The following is a 19,196-nucleotide window of genomic DNA, read 5'->3' as shown; positions in this document are numbered from 1 at the left end:
TCCTTGCATGTCAAAATTATTGTATTTACACTCCTGGAAATTGAAATAAGAACACCGTGAATTCATTGTCCCAGGAAGGGGAAACTTTATTGACACATTCCTGGGGTCAGATACATCACATGATCACACTGACAGAACCACAGGCACATAGACACAGGCACATAGACACAGGCAACAGAGCATGCACAATGTCGGCACTAGTACAGTGTATATCCACCTTTCGCAGCAATGCAGGCTGCTATTCTCCCATGGAGACGATCGTAGAGATGCTGGATGTAGTCCTGTGGAACGGCTTGCCATGCCATTTCCACCTGGCGCCTCAGTTGGACCAGCGTTCGTGCTGGACGTGCAGACCGCGTGAGACGACGCTTCATCCAGTCCCAAACATGCTCAATGGGGGACAGATCCGGAGATCTTGCTGGCCAGGGTAGTTGACTTACACCTTCTAGAGCACGTTGGGTGGCACGGGATACATGCGGACGTGCATTGTCCTGTTGGAACAGCAAGTTCCCTTGCCGGTCTAGGAATGGTAGAACGATGGGTTCGATGACGGTTTGGATGTACCGTGCACTATTCAGTGTACCCTCGACGATCACCAGTGGTGTACGGCCAGTGTAGGAGATCGCTCCCCACACCATGATGCCGGGTGTTGGCCCTGTGTGCCTCGGTCGTATGCAGTCCTGATTGTGGCGCTCACCTGCACGGCGCCAAACACGCATACGACCATCATTGGCACCAAGGCAGAAGCGACTCTCATCGCTGAAGACGACACGTCTCCATTCGTCCCTCCATTCACGCCTGTCGCGACACCACTGGAGGCGGGCTGCACGATGTTGGGGCGTGAGCGGAAGACGGCCTAACGGTGTGCGGGACCGTAGCCCAGCTTCATGGAGACGGTTGCGAATGGTCCTCGCCGATACCCCAGGAGCAACAGTGTCCCTAATTTGCTGGGAAGTGGCGGTGCGGTCCCCTACGGCACTGCGTAGGATCCTACGGTCTTGGCGTGCATCCGTGCGTCGCTGCGGTCCGGTCCCAGGTCGACGGGCACGTGCACCTTCCGCCGACCACTGGCGACAACATCGATGTACTGTGGAGACCTCACGCCCCACGTGTTGAGCAATTCGGCGGTACGTCCACCCGGCCTCCCGCATGCCCACTATACGCCCTCGCACAAAGTCCGTCAACTGCACATACGGTTCACGTCCACGCTGTCGCGGCATGCTACCAGTGTTAAAGACTGCGATGGAGCTCCGTATGCCACGGCAAACTGGCTGACACTGACGGCGGCGGTGCACAAATGCCGCGCAGCTAGCGCCATTCGACGGCCAACACCGCGGTTCCTGGTGTGTCCGCTGTGCCGTGCGTGTGATCATTGCTTGTACAGCCCTCTCGCAGTGTCCGGAGCAAGTATGGTGGGTCTGACACATGTGTTCTTTTTTCCATTTCCAGGAGTGTATTTCATATAGTTCTATGTATTGTTATGAGACTAGATATATGACAGTGACTAATAAGAGTATTTTGTCGCGAAATATGGCTTCGCGCGAAAATTACGGCGACCGCCATAGTTGTTTGCGTTCTGACCAATAACGTAAAAGCTGCTAATCCCGTATTGGTGCATTTCCTGTCGTGAGCGGGAATTATAAATGTCAGCTGTCAAATCACGTAGCGACTGTTTACCCAGTAATAAAAGTTTTTGATATTGTATTGCTACGAGTCGTAGTATTAAGAGACACTGGTTATACTCAAAAGTTTGTAGATGTGTGGTAGATGTGTGGTGAAACCCCCCAGTGTTCATGCGTTTTTTAACAGTATTGTGTGTGGTTCACGAAATTTTGTCACTTTTTCTAATTCCTTTCAGATATTGTCTAAGATGTCTTTGAAGTTTCAGAGAATATATACACAATTTTGTCGGTTCAGGTTAATTTCAGAGCAGTTTCTCGTGAATATTGGAGTTTTCAGTTCATAAACAAAGTGGGATCGTGACCAATTGAGAAGTATAACAAAGAGTGTGGTTTTCCAACTAGAATTTTGGATGACTTCACAGTTCAGATTTTGATAATTATTTTTCCTGTGGGTTGAGGTCATAACAACGTAAGGCCCTAAAGAAATATAATAGACCTGAGCATGGCAAAATAGTTGGTATCAGTCGACGGGAACGTTGGGTGAATCAAGTAGATGCAATGGTGCGGAACCATTCTCGTCCACGGCGTGCAAAAGATTTCTTTAAAAGCTGACCAATGAGAAGGATAGTACTTCGATTTCTACGTTCGTAGTACGTAACTGCAAATGTTTTGTAGAACACTCACTGTAATCGCTTTATGACGATTAAAACGCCAGATGCCGTACCACGCAGACTACTTTTACCAATTAAGTCTCGACCTCCTGGTTGCCAACTCTAAACGCTACCCACTGCACCAAACCACACAGCATTGCTACTTCTCTCTTTCAGAGGTAGTTATGTTGCTCGTGATTGCAGTGTTGCCAGATTGCCAATCCTTAACGTCCATTTACTGTCCGAAATATACGCAGGATGAAATTTTTTGAGAACCATTTTTGTATTGTTAATACGTGATGAATCGCGCTGCGAAGTCCTAGTGCGCTATTTTTCTTCACATTATACGTATTTCTCATACATTAATAACATATTTCACCCTTATGTCCTGCGAATTTCGCCCTGCTATTTCATTTTCAGGCATCTCATTGATTATGACCTCGTACATCCTGAACTATGTGCTGTACAATAATATAATTTGATATAAGTTTACTCATTTGTGTGTCGTAGAGTGGTATATTTTTCTAGGTACATTCAGCGGCATATATGGATACTGTCTGCGAAAAGTGATGCGAATAGAATTAACAGCCACAAAGTAACGACTTTACACGTCTTTTGTGATGGGCTACATTTTCACGCATCTTAGTGTTTATGACGTCAAATCTCCTGAACTAACTGTTGTACAATGCTGTCAGTTTTCTGGTACATTCAGTGATTTGTGTGAATAATGTCTGCAAAATGTGTCATGAATACATTCAGTAGTAAAGAAGTAATACAACGTCATGTTTCATGCCACCCTCTCCCCAAGGAGAGTGGCGGGTTCAGCGGCGTTCGCGGCGCACGAGGCGGAGGGTAAATGTGGAGGCTGGTCGTGTGGCATCGCCCGCTCTGCCTGTGAGTGGACATGCGGCCGCTCCTTCAGCAAGGTCCGAGCAGGCACACGGGGGGAGGGGTTTATTAGTTATTGGGAGCTCCAACGTTAGGCGGGTGATGGAGCCCCTTAGGGAAATAGCGGAAAGGTCGGGGAAGAAGGCCAGTGTTCACTCTGTCTGCTTGCCGGGGGGGTCTCATCCGAGATGTGGAGGAGGCCCTGCCGGCGGCGATAGAGAGCACTGGGTGCACCCGACTGCAAATTGTTGCTCATGTCGGCACCAATGACTCCTGCCGTCTGGGTTCAGAGGTCATCCTCAGTTCGTACAGGCGGTTGGCGGAATTGGTGAAGGCGGAAAGCCTCGCTCGCGGGGTGGAGTCTGAGCTAACTATTTGTAGTATCGTTCCCAGAACCGATCTTGGTCCTCTGGTTTGGAGCCGAGTAGGAGGCTTAAACCAGAGGCTCAGACGATTCCGCGGAGATCTGGGGTGCAAATTTCTGTACCTCCGCTATCGGATGGAGAAATGTAGGGTCCACCTGAATAGGTCAGGCGTGCACTACACGCCGGAAGCGGCTACAAGGGTAGCGCAGTATGTGTGGAGTGCACGTGGGGGTTTTTTAGGTTAGAGAATTCCATCCTTAGGCCCGACAAGACGCCTCCTGAGACGCGGCAAGGCAGGAGTACGCAAAATGCAACAGGGAATAACAATGTTAATGTGCTAATAGTAAACTACAGGAGCGTCTATAGAAAGGTCCCAGAACTGCTCTCATTAATAAACGGTCATAATGCCCATATAGTACTAGGGACAGTAAGTTGACTGAAACCAGACGTAAACAGTAATGAAATCCTAAACTCAGATTGGAATGTCTACCGCATAGACAGGCTGGACAGTGAAGGGGGAGGCGTGTTTATAGCAATAAGAAGTGCAATAGTATCGAAGGAAATTGACGGAGATCCGAAATGTGAAATAATTTGGGTGAAGGTCACGGTTAAAGCAGGCTCAGACATGGTAATTGGATGTCTCTATAGGCCCCCTGGCTCAGCAGCTGTTGTGGCTGAGCACCTGAAGGATAATTTGGGAAATATTTCGAGTAGATTTCTCCACCATGTTATAGTTCTGGGTGGAGATTTTAATTTGCCGGATATAGACTGGGAGACTAAAACGTTCATAACGGGTGGCAGGGACAAAGAATCCAGTGAAATTTTTTTTAAGTACTTTATCTGAAAACTACCTTGAGCAGTTAAACAGAGAACCGACTCGTGGCGATAACATATTAGACCTTATGGTGACAAACAGACCCGAACTATTTGAAACAGTTAACGCAGAACAGGGAATCAGCGATCATAAAGCGGTTACTGAATCGATGATTTCAGCCGTAAATAGAAATATTAAAAAAGGTAGGAAGATTTTTCTGTTTAGCAAAAGTGACAAAAAGCAGATTACAGAGTACCTGACGGCTCAACACAAAAGTTTTGTCTCAAGTACAGATAGTGTTGAGGATCAGTGGAAAAAGTTCAAAACCATCGTACAATATGCGTTAGATGAGTATGTGCCAAGCAAGATCGTAATAGATGGAAAAGAGCCACCGTGGTACAACAACCGAGTTAGAAAACTGCTACGGAAGCAAAGGGAACTTCACAGCAAACATAAACATAGCCAAAGCCTTGCAGACAAACAAAAATTACGCGAAGCGAAATGTAGTGTGGGGAGGGTTATGCGAGAGGCGTTCAATGAATTCGAAAGTAAAGTTCTATGTACTGACTTGGCAGAAAATCCTAAGAAATTTTGGTCTTATGTCAAAGGGGTAGGTGGATCAAAACAAAATATCCAGACACTCTGTGACCAAAATGGTACTGAAGCAGAGGATGACAGACTAAAGGCCGAAATACTAAATGTCTTTTTCCAAAGCTGTTTCACAGAGGAAGACTGCACTGTAGTTCCTTCTCTAGATAGTAGCACAGATGACAAAATGGTAGATATCGAAATAGACGACAGAGGGATAGAGAAACAATTAAAATCGCTCAAAAGAGGAAAGGCCGCTGGACCTGATGGGATACCAGTTCGATTTTACACAGAGTACGCGAAGGAACTTGCCCCTCTTCTTGCAGCGGTGTACCGTAGGTATCTAGAAGAGCGTAGCGTTCCAAAGGATTGGAAAAGGAAACAGGTCATCCCCGTTTCCAAGAAGGGACGTCAAACAGTTGTGCAGAACTATAGACCTATATCTCTAACGTTGATCAGTTGTAGAATTTTGGAACACGTATTATGTTCGAGTATAATGACTTTTCTGGAGACTAGAAATCTACTTTGTAGGAATCAGCATCGGTTTCGAAAAAGACTATCGTGTGAAACCCAGCTCGCGCTATTCGCCCACGAGACTCAGAGGGCCATAGACATGGGTTCACAGGTAGATGCCGCGTTTCTTGACTTCCGCAAGGCGTTCGATACAGTTCCCCACAGTCGTTTAATGAACAAAGTAAGAGCATATGGACTATCAGACCAATTGTGTGATTGGATTGAAGAGTTCCGAAATAACAGAACGCAGCATGTCATTCTCAATGGAGAGAAGTCTTCCGAAGTAAGAGTGATTTCAGGTGTGGCGCAGGGGAGTGTCGTAGGACCGTTGTTGTTCACAATATACATAAATGACCTTGTGGATGACATCGGAAGTTCACTGAGGCTTTTTGCGGATGATGCTGTGGTATATCGAGAGGTTGTAACATTGGAGAATTGTACTGAAATGCAGGAGGATCTGCAGCGAATTAATGCATGGTGCAGGGAATGGCAATTGAATCTTAATGTAGACAAGTATAATGTGCTGCGAATACATAGAAAGAAAGATCCCGTATCATTTAGCTACAATATAGCAAGTCAGCAACTGGAAGCAGTTGTGGTCTTCAGTCTTGAGACTGGTTTGATGCAGCTCTCCATGCTACTCTATCCTGTGCAAGCTTCTTCATCTCCCAGTACGTACTGCAGCCTAAGTCCTTCTGAATCTGCTTAGTGTATTCATCTCTTGATCTCCCTCTACGATTTTTACCCTCCACTCTGCCCTCCAATACTAAATTGGTAATCCCTTGATGCCTCAGAACATGTCCTACCAACGGATCCCTTCTTCTAGTCAAGTTGTGCCATAAACTCCTCTTCTCCCCAATCCTATTGACTACTTCCTGATTAGTTATGTGAACTACCCATCTAATCTTCAGCATTCTTCTGTAGCACCACATTACGAAAGCTTCTATTCTCTTCTTGTCCAAACTATTTATCGTCCATGTTTCACTTCCATACATGGGTACACTCCATACAAATACTTACAGAAACGACTTCCTGACACTTAAATCTTCTTCAGAAAGCTTTCCTAGCCATTGCCAGTCTACATTTTATATCCTCTCTACTTCGACCATCATCAGTTATTTTGCTCCCGAAATAGCAAAACTCCTTTACTACTATAAGTGTCTCATGTACCAATCTAATTCCCTCAGCATCACCCGACTTAGTTCGATTACATTCCATTATTCTCGTTTTGTTTTTGTTGATGTTCATCTTATATCCACCTTTCAAGACACTGTCCATTCTGTTCAACTGCTCTTCCAAGTCCTTTGCTGTCTCTGACAGAAGTACAATGTCATCGGCGAACCTCAACGTTTTTATTTCTTCTCCATGGATTTTAATACCTACTCCGAATTTTTCTATTGTTTCTTTTACTGCTTGCTTAATAGACAGATTGAACAACATCGGGGAGAGGATACAACCCTGTCTCACTCCCTTCCCAACCACTGCTTCCCTTTCATATACTTCGACTCTTATAACTGCCATGTGCTTTCTGTACAAATTGTAAATAGCCTTTCGCTCCCTGTATTTTACACCTGCCACCTTCAGAATTTGAAAGAGAGTTTTCCAGCCAACATTGCCAAAAGCTTTCTCTAAGTCTACAAATGCTAGAAACGTAGGTTTGCCTTTTCTTAATCTAGCTTCTAAGATAAGTCGTAGGGTCAGTATTGCCTCACGTGTTCCCATATTTCTACGGAATCCAAACTGATCTTCCCCGAGGTCGGCTTCTACCAGTTTTTCCAGTCGTCTGTAAAGAAATCGCGTTAGTATTTTGCAGCCGTGACTTATTAAACTGATAACTCGGTAATTTTCACATCTGTCAACGCCTGCTTTCTTTGGGATTGGAATTATTATATTCTTCTTGAAGTCTGAGGGTATTTCGCCTGTCTCCCCCCATGAACCATGGACCTTGCCGTTGGTGGGGAGGCTTGCGTGCCTCAGCGATACAGATGGCCGTACTGTAGGTGCAACCACAACGGAGGGGTATCTGTTGAGAGGCCAGACAAACATGTGGTTCCTGAAGAGGGGCAGCAGCCTTTTCAGTAGTTGCAGGGGCAACAGTCTGGATGATTGACTGATCTGGCCTTGTAACATTAACCAAAACGGCCTTGCTGTGCTGGTACTGCGAACGGCTGAAAGGAAGGGGAAACTACAGCCGTAATTTTTCCCGAGGACATGCAGCTCTACTGTATGATTAAATGATGATGGCGTCCTCTTGGGTAAAATATTCCGGAGGTAAAATAGTCCCCCATTCGGATCTCCGGGCGGGGACTACTCAAGAGGACGTCGTTATCAGGAGAAAGAAAACTGGCGTTCTACGGATCGGAGCGTGGAATGTCAGATCACTTAATCGGGCAGGTAGGTTAGAAAATTTGAAAAGGGAAATGGATAGGTTAAAGTTAGATGTAGTGGGAATTAGTGAAGTTCGGTGGCAGGAGGAACAAGACTTTTGGTCAGGTGATTACAGGGTTATAAATACAAAATCAAATAGGGGTAATGCAGGAGTAGGTTTAATAATGAATAAAAAAATAGGAGTGCGGGTTAGCTACTACAAACAGCATAGTGAACGCATTATTGTGGCCAAGATAGACACAAAGCCCATGCCTACTACAGTAGTACAAGTTTATATGCCAACTAGCTCTGCAGATGATGAAGAAATAGATGAAATGTATGACGAGATAAAAGAAATTATTCAGGTAGTGAAGGGAGACGAAAATTTAATAGTCATGGGTGACTGGAATTCGTCAGTAGGAAAAGGGAGAGAAGGAAACATAGTAGGTGAATATGGATTGGGGGGAAGGAATGAAAGAGGAAGCCGCCTTGTAGAATTTTGCACAGAGCATAACTTAATCATAGCTAACACTTGGTTCAAGAATCATGAAAGGAGGCTGTATACATGGAAGAAGCCAGGAGATACTGACAGGTTTCAGATAGATTATATAATGGTAAGACAGAGATTTAGGAACCAGGTTTTAAATTGTAAGACATTTCCTGGGGCAGATGTGGATTCTGACCACAATCTATTGGTTATGAACTGCAGATTGAAACTGAAGAAACTGCAAAAAGTTGGGAATTTAAGGAGATGGGACCTGGATAAACTGAAAGAACCAGAGGTTGTAGAGAGTTTCAGGGAGAGCATAAGGGGACAATTGACAGGAATGTGGGAAAGAAATACAGTAGAAGAAGAATGGGTAGCTCTGAGGGATGAAGTGGTGAAGGCAGCAGACGATCAAGTAGGTAAAAAGACGAGGGCTAATAGAAATCCTTGGGTAACAGAAGAAATATTGAATTTAATTGATGAAAGGAGAAAATATAAAAATGCAGTAAATGAAGCAGGCAAAAAGGAATACAAACGTCTCAAAAATGAAATCGACAGGAAGTGCAAAATGGCTAAGCAGGGATGGCTAGAGGACAAATGTAAGGATGTAGAGGCTTGTCTCACTAGGGGTAAGATAGATACTGCCTACAGGAAAATTAAAGAGACCTTTGGAGAGAAGAGAACCACTTGTATGAATATCAAGAGCTCAGATGGCAACCCAGTTCTAAGCAAAGAAGGGAAGGCAGAAAGGTGGAAGGAGTATATAGAGGGTTTATACAAGGGAGATGTACTCGCGGACAATATTATGGAAATGGAAGAGGATGTAGATGAAGACGAAATGGGAGATAAGATACTGCGTGAAGAGTTTGACAGAGCACTGAAAGACCTGAGTCGAAACAAGGCCCCGGGAGTAGACAACATTCCACTAGAACTACTGATGGCCTCGGGAGAGCCAGTCATGACAAAACTCTACCATCTAATGAGCACGATGTATGAGACAGGTGAAATACCCTCAGACTTCAAGAAGAATATAATAATTCCAATCCCAAAGAAAGCAGGTGTTGACAGATGTGAAAATTACCGAACTATCAGTTTAATAAGTCACAGCTGCAAAATACTAACGCGAATTCTTTACAGACGAATGGAAAAACTGGTAGAAGCCGACCTCGGGGAAGATCAGTTTGGATTCCGTAGAAATGTTGGAACACGTGAGGCAATACTGACCTTACGACTTATCTTGGAAGAAAGATTAAGAAAAGGCAAACCTACGTTTCTAGCATTTGTAGACTTAGAGAAAGCTTTTGACAATGTTGACTGGAATACTCTCTTTCAAATTCTGAAGGTGGCAGGGGTAAAATACAGGGAGCGAAAGGCTATTTACAATTTGTACAGAAACCAGATGGCAGTTATAAGAGTCGAGGGGCATGAAAGGGAAGCAGTGGTTGGGAAAGGAGTGAGACAGGGTTGTAGCCTCTCCCCGATGTTATTCAATCTGTATATTGAGCAAGCAGTAAAGGAAACAAAAGAAAAGTTCGGAGTAGGTATTAAAATTCATGGAGAAGAAGTAAAAACTTTGAGGTTCGCCGATGACATTGTAATTCTGTCAGAGACAGCAAAGGACTTGGAAGAGCAGTTGAACAGAATGGACAGTGTCTTGAAAGGAGGATATAAGATGAACATCAACAAAAGCAAAACGAGGATAATGGAATGTAGTCAAATTAAGTCAGGTGATGCTGAGGGAATTAGATTAGGAAATGAGACCCTTAAAGTAGTAAAGGAGTTTTGCTATTTAGGGAGTAAAATAACCGATGATGGTCGAAGTAGAGAGGATATAAAATGTAGACTGGCAATGGCAAGGAAAGCGTTTCTCAAGAAGAGAAATTTGTTAACATCGAGTATAGATTTAGGTGTCAGGAAGTCGTTTCTGAAAGTATTTGTATGGAGTGTAGCCATGTATGGAAGTGAGACATGGACGATAACTAGTTTGGACAAGAAGAGAATAGAAGCTTTCGAAATGTGGTGCTATAGAAGAATGCTGAAGATAAGGTGGGTAGATCACGTAACTAATGAGGAGGTATTGAATAGGATTGGGGAGAAGAGAAGTTTGTGGCACAACTTGACTAAAAGAAGGGATCGGTTGGTAGGACATGTTTTGAGGCATCAAGGGATCACAACTTTAGCATTGGAAGGCAGCGTGGAGGGTAAAAATCGTAGAGGGAGACCAAGAGATCAATACACTAAGCAGATTCAGAAGGATGTAGGTTGCAGTAGGTACTGGGAGATGAAGAAGCTTGCACAGGATAGAGTAGCATGGAGAGCTGCATCAAACCAGTCTCAGGACTGAAGACCACAACAACAACAACAACATACATTTTGCTCACCAGATGGTAGAGTTTTGTCAGGACTGGCTCTCCGAAGGCTGTCAGTAGTTCTAATGGAATGTCGTCTACTCCCGGGGCCTTGTTTCGACTCAGGTCTTTCAGTGCTCTGTCAAACTCTTCACGCAGTATCGTATCTCCCATTTCATCTTTATCCACATCCTCTTCCATTTCCATAATATTATCCTCAAGTACATCGCCCTTTGATAGACCCTCTATATACTCCTTCCACCTTTCTGCTTTCCCTTCTTTGCTTAGAACTGGGTTTCCATCTGAGCTCTTGATATTCATGCAAGTGGTTCTCTTTTCTCCAAAGGTCTCTTTAATTTTCCTGTAGGCAGTATCTATCTTACCCCTAGTGAGACAAGCCTCTACATCCTTACATTTGTCCTCTAGGCATCCCTGCTTAGCCATTTTGCACTTCCTGTCGATCTCATTTTTGAGACGTTTGTATTCCTTTTTGCCTGCTTCATTTACTGCATTTTTATATTTTCTCCTTTCGTCAATTAAATTCAATATTTCTGATCACCCAAGAATATCCACTAGCCCTCGTCTTTTTACCTACTTGATCCTCTGCTGCCTTCACTACTTCAACCCTCAAAGCTACGTCACCCAAGGACTTCTACTAGCCCTCGTCTTTTTATCTACTTGATCCTCTGCTGCCTTCACTACTTGTCTTACCATTATATAATCAATCTGGAACCTATCAGTATCTCCAGGCTTCTTCCATGTATACAGTCTTCTTTTATGATTCTTGTACCAAGTGTTAGTTATGATTAAGTTGTGCTCTGTGCAAAATTCCACCAGGCGACTTCCTCTTTCATTTCTCAACCCCAATCCATATTCACCTACTACGTTTCCTTCTCTTCCTTTTCCTACTATCGAATTCCAGTCACCCATGACTATTAAATTTTCGTCTCACTTGACTATCTGAATAATTTCTTTTATCTCATCATACAGTTCTTCAATTTCTTCGTCATCTGCAGAGCTAGTAGGCAGATAGACTTGTACTACTGTCGTAGGCGTGGGCTTCGTGTCTATCGTGGCCACAACAATGCGTTTGCTGTGCTGTTTGTAGTAGCTTACCCGCATTCCTATTGTTTTATTCATTATTAAACCTACTCCTGCATTACCCCTATTTGATTTTGTATTTATAACCCTGTATTCACCTGACCAAAAGTCTTGTTCCTCCTGCCACCGAACTTCACTAATTCCCACTATATCCAACTTTAACCTATCCATTTCCCTTTTTAGATTTTCTAACCTACCTGCCCGATTAAGGGATCTGACATTCCACGCTCCGATTCGTAGAACGCCAGTTTTCTTTCTCCTGATAACGACGTCCTCCTGAGCAGTCCCCGCCCGGAGATCCGAATGGGGGACTATTTTACCTCCGGAATATTTTACCCAAGAGGACGCCATCATCATTTATCCATACAGTAAAGCTGAATGCCCTCTGGAAAAAATTACGGCCGTAGTTTCCCCTTGCTTTCAGCCGTTTGGAAGCAGTTAATTCCATAAATTATCTGGGAATACGCATTAGGAGTGATTTAAAATGGAATGATCATATGAAGTTGATCGTCGGTAAAGCAGATGCCAGACTGAGTCATTGGAAGAATCCTAAGGAAATGCAATCCGAAAACAAAGGAAGTAGGTTACAGTACACTTGTTCGCCCACTGCCTGAATACTACTCAGCAGTGTGGGATCCGTACCAGATAGGGTTGATAGAAGAGATAGAGAAGATCCGAGGGAGAGCAGCGTGCTTCGTTACAGGATCATTTAGTAATCGCGAAAGCGTCACGGAGATAATAGATATGGTTCAAATGGCTCTGAGCACTATGGGACTTAACATCTTAGGTCATCAGTCCCCTAGAGCTTAGAACTACTTAAACCTAACTAACCTAAGGACATCACACACATCCATGCCCGAGTCAGGATTCGAACCTGCGACCGTAGCGGTCGTGCGGTTCCAGACTGTAGCGCCTATAACCTCTCGGCCACTCCGGCCGGCGATAATAGATAAACTCCAGTGAAGACTCTGCAGGAGAGACGCTCAGTAGCACGGTACGGGCTTTTGTTGAAGTTTCGAGAACATACCTTCACCGAGGAGTCAAGCAGTATATTGCTCCCTCCTACGTATATCTCGCGAAGTGACCATGAGGATAAAATCAGAGAGATTATAGCCCACAGAGAAGCATTCGTACAATCCTTCTTTCCACGAACAATACGAGACTGGAATAGAAGGGAGAACCGATAGAGGTACTCAAGGTACCCTCCGCCACACACCGTCAGGTGGCTTGCGGTGTATGGATGTAGATGTAGATGTAGATGCGGCAGTTACATACTACATGAACAGCGAAAATGCAGTAAGCGATAAACTGTTTTCTTTTCATCATTTTGTCAGGGATGGCAGCGATAAAGTGTTTCGTAAACGTTTGAAATTACGTGTAAAGTTTGTTGCTAGTCTCTAAGTGCTCTCATTCTGAAATACCAGATGATTATATTATGGGTAGTCCCGCGTCGTGGGAGTGCATGCTTTTTCACCCTGCCCACACGCTTTTGATATAGGGATGGTTCTTACCCCCCCCCCCACAGCCATTCTTCGGAGACAATACGTGATGTGTGTTACCAAGTGTTGTGACTCGGCCAGACAGCCAATAATGAATTTGCTGCAACGAGTTGCTTTTAAGGTGTTTATTTTTCCATGATGACATCTCAAGATGCATGCCAACCCACATTCAGGTGTTCACATCTATTTATGTGCGGTGAATATTGTTTCTTTACTAACGGCGGTGCTGAACTTTGCACCAGGTGTTTTTGAGACAGCTATTGTAAAACGTAAGTGAAGATACATTGTTCGTGATGCGCAGACATATATAAAAATCTGAAAATAAGATGGCCATGAAACGCGTATACTCTTAAAACCATATTTTGAGGCATTATCTCTTGGCTTGGCATTCCGTGAAAGGGGTATCATTCATATTGGTGCGTTATTCCATATACAGTAACGTCACGGATACTATAGTTTTGACTTTGTTGCGTCACGTGTCGAGACGGGCTGCGAGGTTAAGGCTGTGGGTTTGAGTGGTGGACACTAGAATACGAAAATCGGGTTCTTAGGAGTGCTGGGCTCACTTGCCGTGTGGATAGAACTTTATCACTAAGATCAAGGAGACAGATAAACGGCGTCAAACTTCTGTAAAGATCGACGGCCCAAACAAACAAAAGGCTTAGGAAACTGCGTTTTCCTCTTAAATACTACGTACATTTTTCCTTGCCAGAACATGTAGCAAAGCGTTTGCCTTCAAGGCTGTCTGACAGAGCAACTATTTGGGTTTCATATTCCACGTTTCGGTTGCTCAGAGAACCACATACCAGTATCCTCTTCATAATCGGTGGATAAAATCTAAACATTTCTCTTAATTACCGTAATAGCGCGGCGCTTAATTATATCCGATCATTACATACAAATTCGGGCATAAAGAACACGTGTAAATTGTGACATACAAACAGACGGTAGCAGTTAATAGCTTAATAATATAATGATAGTTACTCGTGTGTTCCATTTAATTTCAGGTTGAAGCCATTGCGTGCGAGTGTCGTTAGGACATGGATGTTTTTAACAGCACGTTAGAGCCCTACTCGCTTATTTATTGTCATTCTTATTAAGTTGGACAGATGGAGAAACGCAAGAAGTAATTCTGTATGAAATTCATGACAGAGTTTACACGTTATAGTTCGTGAAAAAAAGAAAAGAAAAAAAAAGAAATGCTCATCGGAATTGCTTTGTCCGTCACAGCTAATGCCTCGCTAATAAATGAGAGAATATTCCACACACCATCGATGTGTCATTTCATCAACATAATGGAAATTTCCTTGACTAACAATGCATACTCAAACAATGCCCGGAGTTAATGTAACACGCCAGGCATGACAGGGAATTAACAAGTCAAGCAGAATAACAGGTGCGCTGGGAAGAGACTTTGGAGTACCAGCTGTACCGTTAACTGTGGGAGGGGAAGAGAGAGACTCTCTGCTCTCATCATCATCATCATCATCATCATTATCATCCTCATAATATCCTTCCAAGCACTGAGTGTCGTAATCTCCTGTTCTTGTCCCTCTAATCCATCCATCTCTTATAAGGTCTACCTAATTCTCTCTTTCCAGTTTTCCAGTAATTCCTTACCCGTTTTGGTGATCTGTTTTCCGCCATTCTATCAACATGATCCTTCTATTTCATTTTGTTACCTTCTATCCTGTCGTTAACTGAAAAAGATTTTTGCACCTGATCGTGTTGTTTCATTGCTTATTTTATCCATTTTATTTCAGCCTCTTACATGTCTCATGAACTTCAACTCTGCTGCTTGTATACGTGGTTTTTCTTTTTGTTACTGTCCGTGATTCGGAACTATATAAAGAGTACGTACAGCCATAACTATATATAGAGTACTTACAGCCATAACGTTACAGATTTGCATTTGTGGTTCCTTTCTTCTTTTCCTTTCCAAAGTTCTTCCAGATATTCCGCAGAAAGCTTGGCATTTATTTAACTTTTTCTCAATATCTTTGTCATAGCTAATGTACACATCGTAGATAACTGAAGTGGAATACTTGTTCTGAAATTTTCTCATTTATGAGTAGTTTGGATCTGACTGGATTCTCCCCTCAGAAAGCTATTATCTTCGTCTTATTAGCAGATACAGTTACTTTGTAATATACTGCGTTTCGGCCAAGTTATATACTGTTTTCTGTTTAATTATCAGTAGTCAATATAGTGGTGGCTAGACTGTAACCTTGTCGAACACCTTGATTTGTTAAAATTTCGTGAGACATTTTCCAACCTGAACTTCTACCTATTTTTTATTTGGCTCTTTATGGTATTAATAAGATTTTCTGGAAAAACTTTTGTTTCCAGTATTTCAGACAAAAGGAGTCTTTTTACCTTATCAAAGACATTCTCAAAATCAGTAAATGCCTTCGCTTACGAGAATCATAAGAATTACTTAAACGTCAGTTTGGGAAAGGGTGCATCCTTTTTTCGATGATCAACGTCGAGGCCGTCACACCCATGATTTGGGAAATGTCTGTGCTTCTGTAAGCGTCGAATTTATTAAATTTTCAGTAGAATTTTGCCCGACTGACTGAGCAGCACTAGACACGATTTAGCTATCTAAATTTTCGAGTGTATGGCGCTCCACACATTTCATATACCTCATGAACGACAATGTTAGGCTGTGTACAAAATATTTACTCTTCGACGAGTGGTATTAATGATGCCTGAAGAGGATATAAACGTGTACTACCACGCCGCCTACGCCTTCAGGTAATTAGCCTGTATCGCTATGTAGATGTCCAATGAAAACTGCTGATTATGGCTCTACAGGCTTCAAAATGGCGGTAGAGTAGTGACACTGTAACTAAATTTTGTGATCAGGTGAGGTACTTATGTAACGAAATTCAACGTTACCATAAGTTGTGTTCTTTATTATAAATCCTCACGCAAAACGAGTGCGGTAATTGCACTGAGCATGACACGGAAATGTTTATTAACTCCCAATTCACTGGCATGCTATCACAAGTCCATGAAACAGTTACAACTAACTAAGGTTGGAGAAGATTTAAGACAAAGAATTGATAGGTAGGTTACATCATTAGCTCAGTGGTCCATCTCCGCGATCTGTCGACAGGGATTACCAAATTCTGAGTTGGTAAAAATTATACATACCAGAAGGGCGTTTCCTTCTACACTCCTGGAAATGGAAAAAAGAACACATTGACACCGGTGTGTCAGACCCACCATACTTGCTCCGGACACTGCGAGAGGGCTGTACAAGCAATGATCACACGCACGGCACAGCGGACACACCAGGAACCGCGGTGTTGGCCGTCGAATGGCGCTAGCTGCGCAGCATTTGTGCACCGCCGCCGTCAGTGTCAGCCAGTTTGCCGTGGCATACGGAGCTCCATCGCAGTCTTTAACACTGGTAGCATGCCGCGACAGCGTGGACGTGAACCGTATGTGCAGTTGACGGACTTTGAGCGAGGGCGTATAGTGGGCATGCGGGAGGCCGGGTGGACGTACCGCCGAATTGCTCAACACGTGGGGCGTGAGGTCTCCACAGTACATCGATGTTGTCGCCAGTGGTCGGCGGAAGGTGCACGTGCCCGTCGACCTGGGACCGGACCGCAGCGACGCACGGATGCACGCCAAGACCGTAGGATCCTACGCAGTGCCGTAGGGGACCGCACCGCCACTTCCCAGCAAATTAGGGACACTGTTGCTCCTGGGGTATCGGCGAGGACCATTCGCAACCGTCTCCATGAAGCTGGGCTACGGTCCCGCACACCGTTAGGCCGTCTTCCGCTCACGCCCCAACATCGTGCAGCCCGCCTCCAGTGGTGCCGCGACAGGCGTGAATGAAGGGACGAATGGAGACATGTCGTCTTCAGCGATGAGAGTCGCTTCTGCCTTAGTGCCAATGATGGTCGTATGCGTGTTTGGCGCCGTGCAGGTGAGCGCCACAACCAGGACTGCATACGACCGAGGCACACAGGGCCAACACCCGGCATCATGGTGTGGGGAGCGATCTCCTACACTGGTCGTACACCACTGGTGATCGTCGAGGGGACACTGAATAGTGCACGGTACATCCAAACCGTCATCGAACCCATCGTTCTACCATTCCTAGACCGGCAAGGGAACTTGCTGTTCCAACAGGACAATGCACGTCCGCATGTATCCCGTGCCACCCAACGTGCTCTAGAAGGTGTAAGTCAACTACCCTGGCCAGCAAGATCTCCGGATCTGTCCCCCATTGAGCATGTTTGGGACTGGATGAAGCGTCGTCTCACGCGGTCTGCACGTCCAGCACGAACGCTGGTCCAACTGAGGCGCCAGGTGGAAATGGCATGGCAAGCCGTTCCACAGGACTACATCCAGCATCTCTACGATCGTCTCCATGGGAGAATAGCAGCCTGCATTGCTGCGAAAGGTGGATATACACTGTACTAGTGCCGACATTGTGCATGCTCTGTTGCCTGTGTCTATGTGCCTGTGGTTCTGTCAGTGTGATCATGTGATGTATCTGACCCCAGGAATGTGTCAATAAAGTTTCCCCTTCCTGGGACAATGAAGTCACGGTGTTCTTATTTCAATTTCCAGGAGTGTATTTATTACCACTCTAATCTTTAATGAGCACATTGCGACCTATACACACCGGAGTTGATTGCAGATCTTACCACTTTTTTTTAAAAAAAAGCATTGTGTTGTCCGCCAGTGCAGCTGTCGGTGGTCACTGCGTCGGATAACGTGTAACGCCAGAAATGCATATTCTCCTATTTCCATCTATTGTACTATAAATTTTTTCCTTATTTTGTTACCTGAAGATATGACATTTCTGTGTCTTTATATATTGTAATTGTTTTACTATTTGTATTTATATATATTTATGCAATTATGTCGATGTATAATTGGTTTGGTTTGTAAATATTATTTGTATTTTTACGCTGGGTCTTGCCTGGGGAAAACTATGCTGTCGAACGACTACATCGATAGGTCGTGTGGAGAACCAAAGTGTTTAGGATCTTTGGTATTGTTAACTCAGCCGCATGGAGCGCGGGCACAGCGGAGTCTGGCTGGAGTAGTGCAGTGGAGCAGGTGCGTTGTGTGACGCTCCCGCGAGTTGCCGCGCTTTCGGGGTTTGGCAGCATGTAATTGCGCTCGACTTGCTATGATAGTTTCTAGCACGGTGTCGCGGACGGGAAGCGTTAGCTGGCACACATCAAGAGCCCGCTTCGGCTGGAGACTGCGTCGAGAATAAGGCGCGCCAACATCCAGCTTTTGCAACAGCGACGGCCGACAATGAGTGACTGTCGCCACCTCCTCGATCGACGACTTCAAACCTTCAATCAACTAACAAGGAAGACTAAAAGCACGTAAAGTTTCAGAACTGTATGGCAGACCTCAGCTTTTCAAATTGTTCCATTTGCCTCGCAAAATTACAGCAACTTAGCATGAACCTTTGTTGCTCATTGTCCCAATTGCATTGCCAAGCAGGGTTCCTTCCTTTTCCGGAATGAACCCGAGTGTCGTTGAAATTCAAACGCCAGCATTAAAGTAAAAGCATTCGATTTCACTGCTTTAATTTCAAAGTTCAGTTAAAGTATTCATAGCTGGCTACAATATTTAGATTACACAAGCACAAATTAAGAGTGCGAGTTTTGTTAGCATATTTTAGCTTACCTGTGACTGCAGCTCAGCTTGGTACGTACTAAATTTTACTATTGTTAATTGTTCAGAATCATTTAATTCAAGTTCAAAGTTAAATCTGTTATTTCTAAATTGCGTAGATTCAAGTAGCTTTTGAAATGATTGTTGAGGGAGCCCAAGACTAACCTTATTTCAGTGAATTTCGTAGTGCTTCAGAAACATAGTTCACTATTAATAACAGTCACTAAATTAACTTTCAATTTCCGGTTTTATTAATTCTTTTGCTAAATTAAGACAGACTGTAGCGAAAT

This window comes from Schistocerca nitens, chromosome 8 (genome assembly GCF_023898315.1).
Source record: "Schistocerca nitens isolate TAMUIC-IGC-003100 chromosome 8, iqSchNite1.1, whole genome shotgun sequence".
In the NCBI taxonomy this organism is placed as follows: domain Eukaryota; kingdom Metazoa; phylum Arthropoda; class Insecta; order Orthoptera; family Acrididae; genus Schistocerca; species Schistocerca nitens.
Note: the sequence above shows the minus strand (reverse complement) of the source record.